Source organism: Schistocerca americana, chromosome 11, assembly GCF_021461395.2.
Source record: "Schistocerca americana isolate TAMUIC-IGC-003095 chromosome 11, iqSchAmer2.1, whole genome shotgun sequence".
In the NCBI taxonomy this organism is placed as follows: Eukaryota; Metazoa; Arthropoda; class Insecta; order Orthoptera; family Acrididae; genus Schistocerca; species Schistocerca americana.
Genome location: NC_060129.1, coordinates 197,415,584 through 197,430,949, shown reverse-complemented (window position 1 = coordinate 197,430,949; position 15,366 = coordinate 197,415,584). Strand labels below are relative to the sequence as shown.

General features: G+C 46.3%; 1 non-coding gene across 1 annotated transcript; it reads left to right on the top strand.

Annotated features, from left to right (window-relative positions):
• Positions 1-13,720: 13,720 nt before the first annotated feature.
• Trnas-cga lies at positions 13,721-13,795 on the top strand. Its single transcript has one exon. It is a non-coding gene; the product is annotated as a tRNA-Ser (tRNA).
• The last annotated feature ends 1,571 nt before the right edge of the window (positions 13,796-15,366 follow it).

Here is a 15,366-nt window from a genome sequence, read left to right as displayed (position 1 = left end):
AGAAAGTTGATAGAAGAATACTCCGAACAATTATCAGTAAGGAATACCTAGTTGATGGGCAGTGGAGACTTTTGCCAAATTCATAAGTGTATAAAGAAAGTGAATCCGTTATTGATACAGTGCGGAAAAGGAGGATTGCATTTTGCGGCCACATATCTCGCCTAAGAAATACTAGAATCCTGAAGGAACTTTTTGACTACTCCTGGAATAGTGAAACCAAAAACGTCAACACCAAATTCAACAAAGAGAAGAGAAACTGCTTCTCAAGAACAAATACACACGGCATTCAAACCATCAGAACGGAAAAAGTATCTCATATCTGCAGAAGAACGAATGAAGAAGTTTTGGGAAGCGAAGAAATTGCTCGCTGCTAAGACTTAAACCTAATTATTGTATAGTCTGCTGTATTATGTTTGATTTTAGTGCCCCAATGAGGGCGTAAACTATGTAAATAAATAAACTTTCAAACCTCTGTAGAAATAACACCACTGGTCAAATGACGTCAAATTGCAACGGAATATTATCGGAGAAGGGGGAAAACGTACCGCAGAAGAAAAATATATAGTTGCAAAACGTAGCAATAAATGGAGCTGTAAGCTTCATAATTGAATAGTGGTCGGCTATGACAAATGAATCCTACAACAACGCATTGTGCGTCATTGGTTTGCAGGTGCGCTACTGTTACTTACGTAAGCCCATCCACCACGGCAAGGTCATATCACATCGGATGGGAAAAGTCGGTTTGTAATTGCGGTGAGGCCAAAGACGGTACAAAAAGCGTCAATCACATCGTTTTTTGACTGTCCTGAGCCATAAAACTGCATGAGAAACATCAGTCAAAATCAAATCCGATTATCGATTTACGTGTGACTGGCGCGAAACATGTTCAACATGGTGTCCACCGTTTTCTGCAACACGTTGAAATCGAGAAAGAGCATGTCCCACAACTGATCGAAGTGTTTCCGGGGTGACGTTCAGAATGTGTTGCGCAGCTAAGTTCGCAGTCGGAACACTGAACACGACATCTTCCAGACGGCACCACAGCCAGAAGTCACACGGATTAAGATCAGGTGATCGGGAAATGGCGGCTGATAATTCTAGCATTTCCGAAATGGCGCTTCAGCAGCTTCTAAAGTGGACTCGCAGTGTGCGGAGGTGCGCCATTTTGAATAAAAATGATCACATTCGACGCTGTAGGAGAGCTGGGATGACGCGATAGCGCAGAGGACACACCTCGTTCTCATTTGCGGGACCCAAAAGCTCTGGACAGGTTTAGAGGTGAAAGTGTTTGTGGTTGTCGAGACGCGGGACGAACTTGTCGGCGACACGATGCACTCCGAGACGCTGTGTCGGGAATCGGTGGCACAGTCCAACTGGCATGGGCGTCGTTGGAGGGCGCCCTGAACGAGGCTCATTTGTAACTGCCGTCCGGCCGTTTCTGTACCGTGTCAACCACTCGTAACACCGAGTACTGCTTAGGCACTCGTCACCGCAGGCCTCCTGCGTCGTTTGCTGCGTGTCTGTAAACGTTTTCTCGAGTTTCGAGCAAAAATTTAATGCTGGCGCGTTGCTCTTCTTACTGAGCTACCTCGAAATTCGCAGACTGTCCGACACAACGCTCTACGCAATACAGCACAATACTGGAACAACAAAAAGAAGCGTGAATACACGGTTAAAAGAACACAGAAGTCTTTGCCGATTAGGAAAAACAGATAAATCGGCTGTAGCAGAACACGCTTTTCAGTCAGGAAATCATCAAGTGAACTTTCCCGAAACAAAAATTTTATCTACGACGACGAACTATTACCCACGGATTTGTAGAGAAGCAATTGGCGCAGCGGTAAGCGCTCGGGCTCGTAATCCGAAGGTCGACGGATCGAATCTCGCGCCATGCAATTTTTTTTTTTTAGTATTTGTATTTTGTTATTCAAATGTGTCTACACACACACACACACACACACACACACACACATATATATATATATATATATATATATATATATATATATATATATATATATATATATATATATAATTCCCGGCAATCAGTTGCAACAATTATGCATATAATAAGTTGTTGAAGGTCGTTTGTCGTGGAAGAACTGGCGACTTCGAACATCATTATGTTTTCCGCAAACAAAGTTGTATTTCACAAATGTTATTAATTGTCTTCATAATGTTAACCACGTATAGTTAACGGAAGACGTAGAAACGAATACGTATAGCGTAAGTCAAACGTTCGAATTAGAATAGAGACCCCACGAACACAAATTTGCTGTGGCAGGTATGAAATATAAGCTCCGTTACTCGCTCGTTACACTTGAAGGACAGCGTAGTTGCCTGCAAACTTCGAAAGAGGGTAGATGCGGTCCCTAGCGCAACTTATAACATCGTCGAAAATCAATTTGAATTACGAAAAACTAATAATAAAAAAATGTTGCATGGCACGAGATTCGAACCGGCGACCTTTCGATTACAAACCCGTGCGCTTACCGGTGCGCCACGACGCTGTAGGAAGTTATTAATCGTAGAGAGTATTTCACCGCAACGGTTTCTTTTAACTGTCGATTTTCTCGACAACGGCTGAGAAGTGCATCTTGGTGCTTTGCCACATTACACCTCTGGCCATGAGCTTTTATCATGCGCAGTAGGAATCGAATCTGAATTTCACAATTGGCGGCCTCCCCTTGTTGGTGATATTTGGACAGTAGCACTACAGATTTGCTAGACAGTGTTATCCGCGACGAGATTACGATCGATAGTTAAGTTTTATCTCTGCATATCACGTGTAACTCTGGCCACGCCCACTTTCTACGATACATAAGTCGCTCTCAGACGTCCGACCCGTCAGTTGGCAAGACTCGCCGGAGGAGAAACACCCCTCTGAAGATGTCCAGCGCAGCTCTGGACGAAACGCTAGGAGCTGAAGAGTTCCATGGACCACGACCTTACATCCCGGAAGGTTTACCAGAAGATATGTCATCCGGTCGTGAAAGCCCTCATACTATGACTGAACAATAACTTGCCGCGCGGAGCGACCGCGCGGTTTGAGATGTCATACTGCGGATTGCGCAGCCCCTCTCGCCGCAGGTTCGAGTCCTCCCTGAGGCAATGGTGTCTGTGTGTGTGTCCGTGTTTTGTTCTTAGCATAAGTTAGTCTAAGCTGGATTAAGAAGTGTGTAAGTCTAGGGACCGATGAACTCAGCACTTTGGTCCCTTAGGAATTCACACACATTTTTTAACAATGACTAACGTACAGTAGATACAACTTCCGGCAGTTACACATTAAACACGGGCGTGTGCAGGGATGGCAACCACATTTCGCTCCAAGACACCACTGGCGCGGAATTACGAATGTTCTGCAATTTTCTGCACAGACCTCGTATGACGGATACGGTACTTTCTGGCACACACAAGAGTTGTTACAACAAAGGCAATGGTACCGAGTACTGCCGCCACGTTTTACCTCATTTTTTAATTTTTCTGGTTTGACCCCTTTTGGAAATGAGCTCCTGATTTGTGGTGTGCGCGCCTCCGTAGCTCAGTGGCCGGCGAGTCGAGGGCTCGGGCTTCAATTCCCGGTACTGGCAGCGGAGGACTGGAAGACGGCGTGTTGCTTCTGGGTCGCTCTTCTTTTGGCTCTGCCTCCAGACACCCTGTGTGCTGTGGGTGCAGACTTGCCGACCATTCTCCCATTGTTTACTACCGAAAACAGTCTCGATCACAATTTATTTATTATGGTGACCGGTTTCGACCACTGCTGTGGTCACCTTCAAACCAATGAGTAAGAGCCTCTGGAGAATCTCCAGTCACCATAATAAATAAATTGTGATCAAGACTGTTTTTGATAGTAAATATTTGTAATACATTGATCACTGTCACTCCCATAATGTATTAAAAGTAATTAATTCTCCCATTGAATGAACGCGTTCCTGAGATCAGTTTTGTGCCGTCGGTCCATTTCAGACCGGTGCCTACCCACACTACCACACATTTAATGCGTGCGAGTGTTTCCACTGATTGTTCGGCAGTGGTTTCCATTACGGTTAATGAAAGACATGAGCCGGTCTGTTAGATTACCGTTACTGTGGGTGAGTTACATTACTGTTACTGTGACCGCCGAGAGGTGCATTTACCAATTCGCCGGCCCCACCGCCGGTAGAAACATTCCACATTCGCCCCTGCCACGCTTGTGCTGGGCGTCAGCGGTAACATTTCACAGCGTTACGCAGGTGTGTACGGGAAGTCGTCCGTAACTGCGCTCTACCAAAACTACGATCCGGTCATTAGGGTAAATATATAAATGACGTAGGATTGCTGATAACATTAGTAGGTAAAGAAACATACATTAATGTACGAGGGTGGCTTGTAAATTTCTCGGAACGAAATAGAGAAAAAGTACTTACATCACTGAAAGGCTTTTTTATTTCTCAGTGCTCTCACCTTGTACATTAATGCACTTGGACCAACGATGTTCCAATGCCATATTCCGAAAATGAGTTTCCTCCAAGCCTACAAAATAGTTGTCAGCTCTGGTTATCCATTCTTCGTTTGTGAATATTCGTCCACCTCTCCCCGATGTTATTCAATCTGTATATTGAGCATGCAGTAAAGGAAACAAAAGAAAAATTCGGAGTAGGTATTAAAATCCATGGAGAAGAAATAAAAACTGTGAGGTTCGCCGATGACATTGTAATTCTGTCGGAGGCAGCAAAGAACTTGGAAGAGCAGTTGAATGGAATGGACAGTGTCTTGAAAGGAGGATATAAGATGAACATCAACAAAAGCAAAACGAGAATAATGGAATGTAGTCGAATTAAGTCGGGTGATGCTGAGGGAATTAGATTAGGAAATGAGACACTTAAAGTAGTAAAGGAGTTTTGCTATTTGGGGAGCAAAATAACTAAAGATGGTCCAAGTAGAGAGGATATAAAATGTAGACTGGCAATGGCAAGGAAAGCGTTTCTGAAGAAGAGAAATTTGTTAACATCGAGTATAGATTTAAGTGTCAGGAAGTGATTTTTGAAAGTATTTGTATGGACTGTAGCCATGTATGGAAGTGAAACATGGACGATAAATAGTTTGGACAAGAAGAGAATAGAAGCTTTCGAAATGTGGTGCTACAGAAGAATGCTGAAGATTAGATGGGTAGATCACATAACTAATGAAGTATTGAATAGGATTGGGGAGAAGAGAAGTTTGTGGCACAACTTGACTAGAAGAAGGGATCGGTTGGTAGGACATGTTCTGAGGCATCAAGGGATCACAAACTTAGTATTGGAGGGCAGCGCGGAGGGTAAAAATCGTAGAGGGAGACCAAGAGATGAATACACTAAGCAGATTCAGAAGGATGTAGGTTGCAGTAGGTACTGGGAGATGAAGAAGCTTGCACAGGATAGAGTAGCATGGAGAGCTGCATCAAACCAGTCTCAGGACTGAAGACCACAACAACAAAAACAGAAAAATTTTCAGTTTTGGGAAAAGATGGAAATCTGACGGAGACATATCAGCCGAATAAGACGAGTGTGGCAACAATTCATACCTCAGTTCGTGTAATTTTGCCGTGACGGTGGCACATGTGTGCGGACGCGGATTGTCTTGATGGAAGATGACTTTCTTCCCTGCTAAACCTCGCCTTTTTTCGCGTATCTTTTGTTGCAATTTGTCCAGGAGGTTAGCACAGTATTCTCCAGTAATTGTTTGCCCAGTGGGGAGGTGATCTACAAACAGAATCCGCCTCACATCGCAGAACACTGATGCCGTAACGTTTCCCGCTGAAGGAATTGTCTTCGCTTTCTTTGGTGGCGGAAAAACAGCGTGTTTCCACTGCTTTGACTGTTGTTTTGTCTCTACGGTATAGTAGTACACCCAAGTTTCATCTGTGGCCACAAACCGGCGCAAAAAATCTTGTTCGTTTCTCCTAAAAAGGGGCCAAACATTGTTCCATTCTCATACGTTTTTGATCCAGCGTCAAGAGTCGCGGGACCGATGTTGCAGATATTATTTTTTCATTTCTATTTCTTCAGTTAAAATGTAATGTACCCTTTCAGACGACACCTCGCAAACGTGAGCAATTTCACGCACTTTCATTCGGCGATCCTCCGTAACCATTTTGTACGCTTTTGCAATGATTTCTGGAGTAGTGATACAAATTGGCCGATAACTGCCTGGATCATCATCTAAGGTGCCCGGACCAAATTTAAATTCGTCTCCTTGGCAACAGTTGAATCTGAAGCAGCAGAGTCCCCCAGTGTATTCTGGAAATCGGCACTAATGTCCTATGCTTTCATACCTTTCTTTACGAAGTACTTAATCACTGCTCGAATCTCGACTTTTTCCATCTCCGCCAAATCACTGCGCGGGAACAACAACAGAGCCACGTCACCGCCACACCCCTCTCCCGAGATCACTGACGTGGCACGTGTTCACAGGCAACAGTCCAGTGAATATCACGTGAACACCTCGCTGACTTCTGCTGGTGGTTCCGAGAACTTTTGAAACCACCCTCGTACTTCTTTACAGGTTTAGTTGCTTGTTGAGTTGTGTTAAAAACTGTATTGTTTGAAGGTTATGTTATTTGTACAGGTTTTCTCACAATGACCAATCCTCTATAAAAATATACGAATTGTCACTCGTTCTACCGTGCCTATAAAACAGATGGGGCATTGTTCACTTTGTGTATGTATGTTTATGATCGAAACGTGCAAATATATCACAATAAATATTCCTCTCCACCTGTCCAATTGGGAAAATATCAAAAGAATTGGAAAAATTGTGAGACGAAATGCTTCAGTACGGCTTTTTGCGAAGAACCGCGATTGGATACAACTGGATTCATGTACATAACCGCCGGCCACTGTAGCCGAGCGGTTCTAGGCGCTTCAGTCCGGAACTGCGCTGCTGCTGCGGTCGCAGGTTCGAATCGTGCCTGGGGCATGGATGTGTGTGATGTCCTCAGGTTGGTTAGTTTTGAGTAGTTCTAAGTTGTAGGCGACTGATGACCTCAGCTGTTAAGTCCCATAGTACTTAGAGCCATTTGAGCCATCTATATAACCACTTTTACTAATGTATATTTACAACACACATCTGAACGGCAGCTGCTTCTCAACTGTCTCTCCATCAGCCTGAGGCCCATCCTTCTACTCATTCAGAGTCACTAGGAAACATAAACATGCGAAAACCATTTTTCTAATAGTTAGTGCAGATCACAGTGGAACAGCCATCCATATTTACGACGTATTTTTTCATACATTTAATTAGTAATACCCACTTGCATCGTGACTTGTATGTACATAACTGCGAATATCCTTTACTTGGAGGGAGAACATGGAGGACGGTTGAGCTCAGGTTAGAGGAGTCTTATAATTTAAGACGGTAGTGTAAGAGGCCAGCACGAGATTTAGAAAGTCGCGCGGCGGTGAAGCGTAGCTCAGGCAGCCTTTGTAGGCCAGTTTGGCTGTATGCGGGCTTGAGGCCGCAGCTTCTCATGTCGACCTCCCCCACACCGCTGAGACACTTTGCGAGCACCTATCGTTCATAGCGTGTTCACTCTGCGTGCGGACTACGCGGTGGTTGGGCAGTGATACGCCTTGTGGCTCGTCGGTATACTGTATATATCCTCAAGACGGCCGAAGTGGCCGAGCGGTTCTAGGCGCTGCAGACTGGAACCGCAAGACCGCTACGGTCGCAGGTTCGAGTCCTGCCTCGGGCATGGATGTGTGTGATGTCCTTAGGTTAGTTAGGTTTAAGTAGTTCTAAGTTCTAGGGGACTAATGACCTCAGCAGTTGAGTCCCATAGTGCTCAGAGCCATAGCCTCAAGAGCCAACGAAACTGGTACCCCAGTCTAATATCGTGTAGGGCCCCCGCGAGATCGCAAAAATGCCAGAATACGACGTGGCGTGGACTCTACTAATGTCTGGAGTATTGCTGGAGGGAACTGACACCGACAATCCTGCAGGGTCGTCCATAAATGCGTCAAGAGTAAAGTGGGTGGAGATCTCTTCTGAATAGCACGTTGCAAGCCATCCGAGATACGCCCAATAATGATCATCTCTGGGGAGTTTGGTGGTGAGCGTAAAACTCAGAAGAGTGTTCCTGCAGCCACTGTGCAGCAGTACTCGACGTATAGGATTTCTCACTGTGCTGCTCGAATTGCCCAAGTCCGTCGGAATACACAGTGGACACGAATGGATGCAGGTGATCAGACAGGATGCTTAAGTACGTGTCCCTTGTCAGCAACTGCACTCGCCCGCATACAGTGACAGAGCTTGAACAGTCCCCTGCTGATGGATTCGTGACGCTGTCTCCACACCCGTTCACGCTCACCATCCGCTCGGTACAATTTGAAACGAGACTCCTCCGACCAGGCAACACGTCTGCAGTCGTCAACAGTCCAAAAATCTGTATTGACGGGCCTAGGGGAGGCGTAAAGCTTTGTGTCGTGCGGTCATCAACGGTACACCGAGTGGGCCTTCGGCTCGGAAAGTCCATATCGATGATGTTTCGTTGAACGGTTTGCACGCTGACACTCGTTGATTGCCCAACATCGAAATGTGCAGCAATTCGCGGAAGGGTTGCACTTCTGTCACACTGAACGGTTCTCTTCAGTCGTCGTTATTCGCCTTAAAACCACAAGAGAAAGTCGTCGTTGGTCCCGCCCATGCAGGACGTTTTTCCGGCCGCAGCCATGTTTGAGATTTGATGTACACTACTGGTCATTAAAACTGCTACACCAAGAAGAAATGCAGATGATAAAAGGGATTCGTTGCATAAATATGTTAGAAATGACATGTGATTACATTTTCATGCAATTTGCGTGCATAGATGCTGAGAAATCAGTACCCAGAACAACCTCCTCTGGCCGTAATAACGACCTCGATACGCCTGGGCATTGAGTCAAACAGAGCTCGGATGGCGTGTACAGGTCCAGCTGCCCGTGCAGCTTCAACACGATACCACAGTTCATCAAGAGTAGTGACTGGCGTATTGTGACGAGCCAGTTGCTCGGCTACCATTCACCAGACGTTTTCAGTTGGTGAGACATCTGGAGAATGTGCTCGCCAGGGCAGCAGTCGAACATTTTCTGTATCCAGAAATGCCCGTACAGGACCTGCAACATGCGGTCGTGCATTAACCTGCTGAAATGTAGGGTTTTGGAGGGAACGAATGAAGGGTAGAGCCACGTGTCGTAACACATCTGAAATCTAACATCCACTGTTCAAAGTGCCGTCAATGCGAACAAGAGGTGACCGAGACGTGTAACCAATGGCACCCTATAACATCACGCCGGGTGATACGCCAGTACGGCGATGACGAATACACGCTTCCAGTGTGCATTCACCGCGACGTCGCCAAACACGGATGCGACCATCCTGATGCTGTAAACAGAACCTGTATTCATCCGAAAAAATGACGTTTTGCCATTCGTGCACCCAGGTTCGTCGTCGAGTACACCATCGCAGGCGCTCCTGTCTGTGATGCAGCATCAAGGGTAACCCCAGCCGTTGTCTCCGAGCTGATAGTCGGTGCTGCTGCAAACGCCGTCGAACTGTTCGTGCAGATGGTTGTCGTTTTGCAAACGTCCCCATCTGTTGACTCATGGATCGAGACGTGGCTGCACGATCTGTTACAGCCGTGCGGATAAGATGCCTGTCATCTCGACTGCTAGTGATACGAGGCCGTTGGGATCCAGCACGGCGTTCCGTATTACCCTCCTGAACCCACCGATTCCGTATTCTGCTTAAAGTCATTGGATCTCGACCAACGCGAGCAGCAATGTCGCGATCCGATAAACCGCAATCGCGACAGGCTACAATCCTACCTTTATCAAAGTCGGAAACTTGATGGTAGGCATTTCTCCTCCTTACACGAGGCATCACTACAACGTTTCACCAGGCAACGCCGGTCAACTGCTGTTTGTGTATGAGAAGTCGGTTGGAAACTTTGCTCGTGTCAGCACGTTGTAGGTGCCGCCACCGGCGCCAACCTTGTGTGAATGCTCTGGAAAGATAAGCATTTGCAGCATCTTCTTCCTATACCAGTTTTTTTGCCTCTTCGGTATATGAGTGTAAATAAAACTTTCCCGTCAGTCAGGCTGTGCAAGAATTTGTTTTGTCCTCAGCACTTGCTGACAGTCAGCCACCACGGACGTGCCCGACCTGTGCTGCTAACAGTCCGGCCCTGCTAAGGCGGTGGCCGTGCCGTGCCCTGTTCGCGACGCTGCAGAGGGCTCGGCTTTTAATTACCGGGTAGCTGCCGCGGCGTCGTCAGTGCGTGCGCCCTTTGTCTCGCGATTGCGTAATCGGGCTGCTGCGGCCGGCGCCCTGCGGCGTTGCCAAACCGCGGCACCGCGCCGCTCCGCCACAGGGCGCACCGCAAGCGCCGCGCTGTGCTACCTGCCCGGCGGCGCGCTTGCGGGTCAGGCTGTGGACTGCAGGCTGTCGCGGTCGCCCTCTGCTGACAGGGCAGCCCTGTCTGTCTGCCGCTGCCGCATTAGGCGGGCTCCCCAGTATAGTCTGCCCGCCCGCCTGCCTTATAAATACTGCGCGCCACTCCGCAAAGCACGCGCCACCTGCCCGTTATAAGGCGTCTCATATCACGGCGTGCTCACGAGAAGTGGAACGCAGAGCTGTTGACAAAATATTGACATATCGTTAAAAAAAAAAGTATAAATGTGTGTGAAGTCGTGAGTGGCCAAAGTGCTGAGGCTATCGGTCGCTAGACTTACACACTACTTAAACTAAATAATGCTAAGAACACACAAACACACGGCCGAGGGAGGACTCGAACCTCTGGCGGGACCGCCGCTAAATCCGTCACGTGGCGCCTCAAGCGTTTTCCAAAATATCGATGTACAGGGTGGTCCATTGATCGTGACCGGGCCAAATATCTCACGAAATAAGCGTCAAACGAGAAAACTACAAGGAACGAAACTCGTCCAGCTTGAAGGGGGAAACAAGATGGCGCTATGGTTGGCCCGCTAGATGGCGCTGCCATAGGTCAAACGGATATCAACTGCGTTCTTTTAAAATAGGAACCCCCATTTTTTTATTACATATTCGTCTAGTACGTAAACAAATGTGAAAGTTTTAGTTGGACCACTTTTTTCGCTTTGTGATAGATGGCGCTGTAATACTCACAAACGTATAAGTACGTGCTATCACGTAACATTCCGCCAGTGCGGACGGTATATGCTTCGTGATACATTATCCGTGTTAAAATGGACCGTTTACCAATTGTGGAAAAAGTCAATATCGTGTTGATGTGTGGCTATTGTGATCAAAATGGCCAACGCGCGTGTGCTATGTATGCTGCTCAGTATCCTGGACGACATCATCCAAGTGTCCGGACCGTTCGCCGGATAGTTACGTAATTTAAGGAAACAGGAAGTGTTCAGCCACGTGTGAAACGTCAACCACGACCTGCAACAAATGATGATGCCCAAGCAGGTGCTCTAGCTGCTGTCGCGGCTAATCCGCACATCAGTAGCAGACAAATTGAGAGAGAATCGGGAATCTCAAAAACGTAGGTGTTGAGAATGCTACATCAACATCGATTGCACCCGTACCATATTTCTATGCACCAGGAATTGCACGGCGATGACTTTTTGAACGTCGTGTACAGTTCTGCCACTGGACACAAGAGAAATTACGGGACGATGACAGATTTTTTGTACGCGTTCTATTTAGCGACGAAGCGTCATTCACCAACAGCGGTAACGTAAACCGGCATAATATGCGCTATTGGGCATCGGAAAATGCACGTTGGCTGCGACAAGTGCAACATCAGCGACCTTGGCGGGTTAATGTATGGTGCGGCATTATGGGAGGAAGGATAATTGGCCCCCATTTTATCGATGGCAGACTAAATGGTGCAATGTATGCTGATTTCCTGCGTAATGTTCTACCGATGTTACTAAAAGATGTTTCACTGTATGACAGACTGGCGATGTACTTCCAACGTGATGGATGTCCGGCACATAGCTCGCGTGCGGTTGAAGCGGTATTGAATAGCATATTTCATTTGATGACAGGTGGATTGGTCGTCGAAGCACCATACCGTGGCCCGCACGTTCACCGGATCTGACATCCCCTGATTATTATTCTGTGGGGACAGTTGAAGGATATTTGCTGTCGTGACCCACCGACAACGCCTGACAACATGCGTCAGCGCATTGTCAGTGCATGTGCGAACATTGCGGAAGGCGAACTACTCGCTGTTGAGAGGAATGTCGTTACACGTATTGCCAGATGCATTGAGGTTGACGGACACCATTTTGAGCATTTATTGCATTAATGTGGTATTTACAGGTAATCACGCTGTAACAGCATTCGTTCTCAGAAATAAGTTCGCAAAGGTACATGTATCAAATTGGCACAACCGAAATAAAATGTTCGAACTTACCTACGTTCTGTATTTTAATTTTAAAAAAACCTACCTTTTACCAACTGTTCGTCCAAAATTGTGAGCCATATGTTTGTGACTATTACAGCGCCATCTATCACAAAGCGAAAAAAGTGGTCCAACTAAAACTTTCATATTTCTTTACGTTCTACACGAATATGTAATAAGAAATGGGGGTTCCTATTTTAAAAAAACGTAGTTGATATCGGTTTGACCTATGGCAGCGCAATCTAGCGGGCCAACCATAGCGCCATCTGGTTTCCCCCTTCAAGCTGGACGAGTTTCGTTCCTTGTAGTTTTTTCGTTTGACGCTTGTTTCGTGAGATATTTGGCCCGGTCACGATCAATGGACCACCCTGTATACCGGCGATACCATTTCCCTCCGATGTATCGATATCAGATTGCAAAGTCAAGTGCGGATACTTTTATATTATTTTTTTTTGTAATTTTCGGTAAATAAATCAAATTGCTTTCTCTAAATAGTAGAAGAACGTAATTGTACTTTATTGTGTGGAGGAGTGTTACTACTTTTTGAGCTGTAATGACGTCGAGTATTTCTCTTTGGCTGTGTGAAGTGCAGCTAGTATAGGTGTCACGAAGAAACGTCCGATTGTACCGGGGGGGGGGGGGGGGGGGGGGGAATAAAATAAGAGGATTTCCGGTGTGAAGGAATAACACTGCCCGACTTATTCACATCGGCATTCTTCAATAACAGCTGCTTATAATAATGAACAAGAATCTAAATGACCCATTTTTCGGTGAGCGACGACGTGTGACTGGAAATGCTGACGTAATCGGCGCTACCAACAGAAACTGGAAGATTTTAAGTTCGCTACGCAGCTTTGAGGCTATAAGTACTACGTCGCTGGTGTTTGCAGAAATGAGAAAACAGGCAAGTCGACACGAAGTGTTCCGGACAAATCCGGTATGTGACGAAACCGAGCGACGGCCCGATGTGACACCTTTTATTGTGCTACTTCCTGGCAGATTAAAACTGTGTGCCCGACCGAGACTCGAACTCGGGACCTTTGCCTTTCGCGGGCAAGTGCTCTACCATCTAAGCTACCGAAGCACGACTCACGACCGGTACTCACAGCTTTACTTCTGCCAGTACGTCGTCTCCTACCTTCCAAACTTTACAGAAGCTGTCCTCATTCTGGAAACCTCTCCCAGGCTGTGGCTAGGGCATGTCTCCGCAATATCCTTTCTTTCAGGAGGGCTAGTTCTGCAAGGTTCGCAGGAGAGCTTCTGTAAAGTTTGGAGGGTAGGAGACGAGGTACTGGCAGAAGTAAAGCTGTGAGCACCGGGCGTGAGCCGTGCTCCGGTAGCTCAGTTGGTAGAGCGCTTGCCCGCGAAAGGCAAAGGTCCCGAGTTCGAGTCTCGGTCGGGCACACAGTTTTAATCTGCCCGGAAGTTTCATATCAGCGCACACTCCGCTGCAGAGTGAAAATCTCATTCTGGAACCTTTTATCGTGCTACTTACCTGCACTTACCATGGTTAGCGTCCGCCCCGATAGCTGAGAGGTCAGCGTGACGGATTGCCTTCCTATGGGGCCGGGTTCGATTCCCGGCTGGTTCGGGGATTTTCTCCGCACAGGGACTGTGTGTTGTGCTGTTTTCATTATCATTTCATCCCCATCCGGCTCGCAGGTCGCCCAATGTGGCGTCGTATGTAAAACCAAGCCGGCCAGTGACGCCAAACGCTCATTTCCGTTTTACTATTGTTAGCACAGTCGTTATCGCCAGTGTAAACGTGTTCCGCTTTCCTTCAAATTCTTGCTCCAGGGCGGGATAAGCAGGCTGCTAGCTTCTTCATGTGCAGAATATCTAATAACAAGTCAGTACTTATATACACTTGTGGATGTTGCTTCATGTTGGTCCCGTACACAAAAGTCATCAATAAAATTCGTGTATAAAATGTGGACATGACACCGCAATGAACGCCGTTAGGCACGAGGGCGACACTACAAATTTTTATGAAATGAAACATGGATTCGGTTTTAAAAAAGATGGTATTGTTTTTCAAAATATTCGCTTTTAACATACACATTTTTGCATTCTATGAAACAAGTCATTTAACTAGCGGCACCATTCTTCCTGTCGCACTTCAGAATTTAGCTTTCTGTAACGTTGCGTTGCTTGCTTCATCCAATAAAGTGATTCCAATAATTTTTGGAAACGACAAGAAATCGCAAAGTGCTGGGTCAGGTCTGTGTGGTGCAGGCACCATGACACTTATCTTTTGGGCATCCAGATGCCAAGTTGTTTGTTTTCCTGTATCGATGATGCGTTGTTGTAATGGAAAACTATTTTTTCCACGAACTTTTTCAAAATCTGCGCTAAACGGACACTTGTCTACCAATAGGCAGTAATGATACGCCTATCGACCAAAGCCATAGTAGCAGTGCGGCCCGTTTTAGAGAGGGGAAAAAAAAACAACCTAGCAACCATCTTCTTAGCAGCAGAGCGACTACTTCAGTATCTTGTAGGCTGAGGTTCTGTTCGAAATATCCATTAGGCCAACTCACCTACCGTTTCAGCATGATGACAATAAATTCCAAGATTCGTGTATTAACTTAAATTTATCCATGTTGTGTGGAATTTGATGGGGCCTGTGACTGTTAAGAAACTTACGAAACTGTTATTCGCGTTCGTCACATGAATTAACCAATAAAAACGACTGAAAAATTATTTTGTAACTGAAACCATTTTGTTTTGACTCCTCAGACAATTTCGTTCTATCCCGAGAGACCAGTTCCATCCATGATAGTGAACTATCGGCTCTTTCCGCATCTTGGCCCTGTAAACCAGGGTCGTATGCGGCCCGAGAGGTCACCATGTGTGAGACAATAGGTACAAAATAAAAATAAAAACATTGAATTTAGTTTATGTAACGTTTTGATTAACTGAATATTTTCTATTTGAAGATCTCGCCACACAATGCTATTCTATCATTGGTCCAC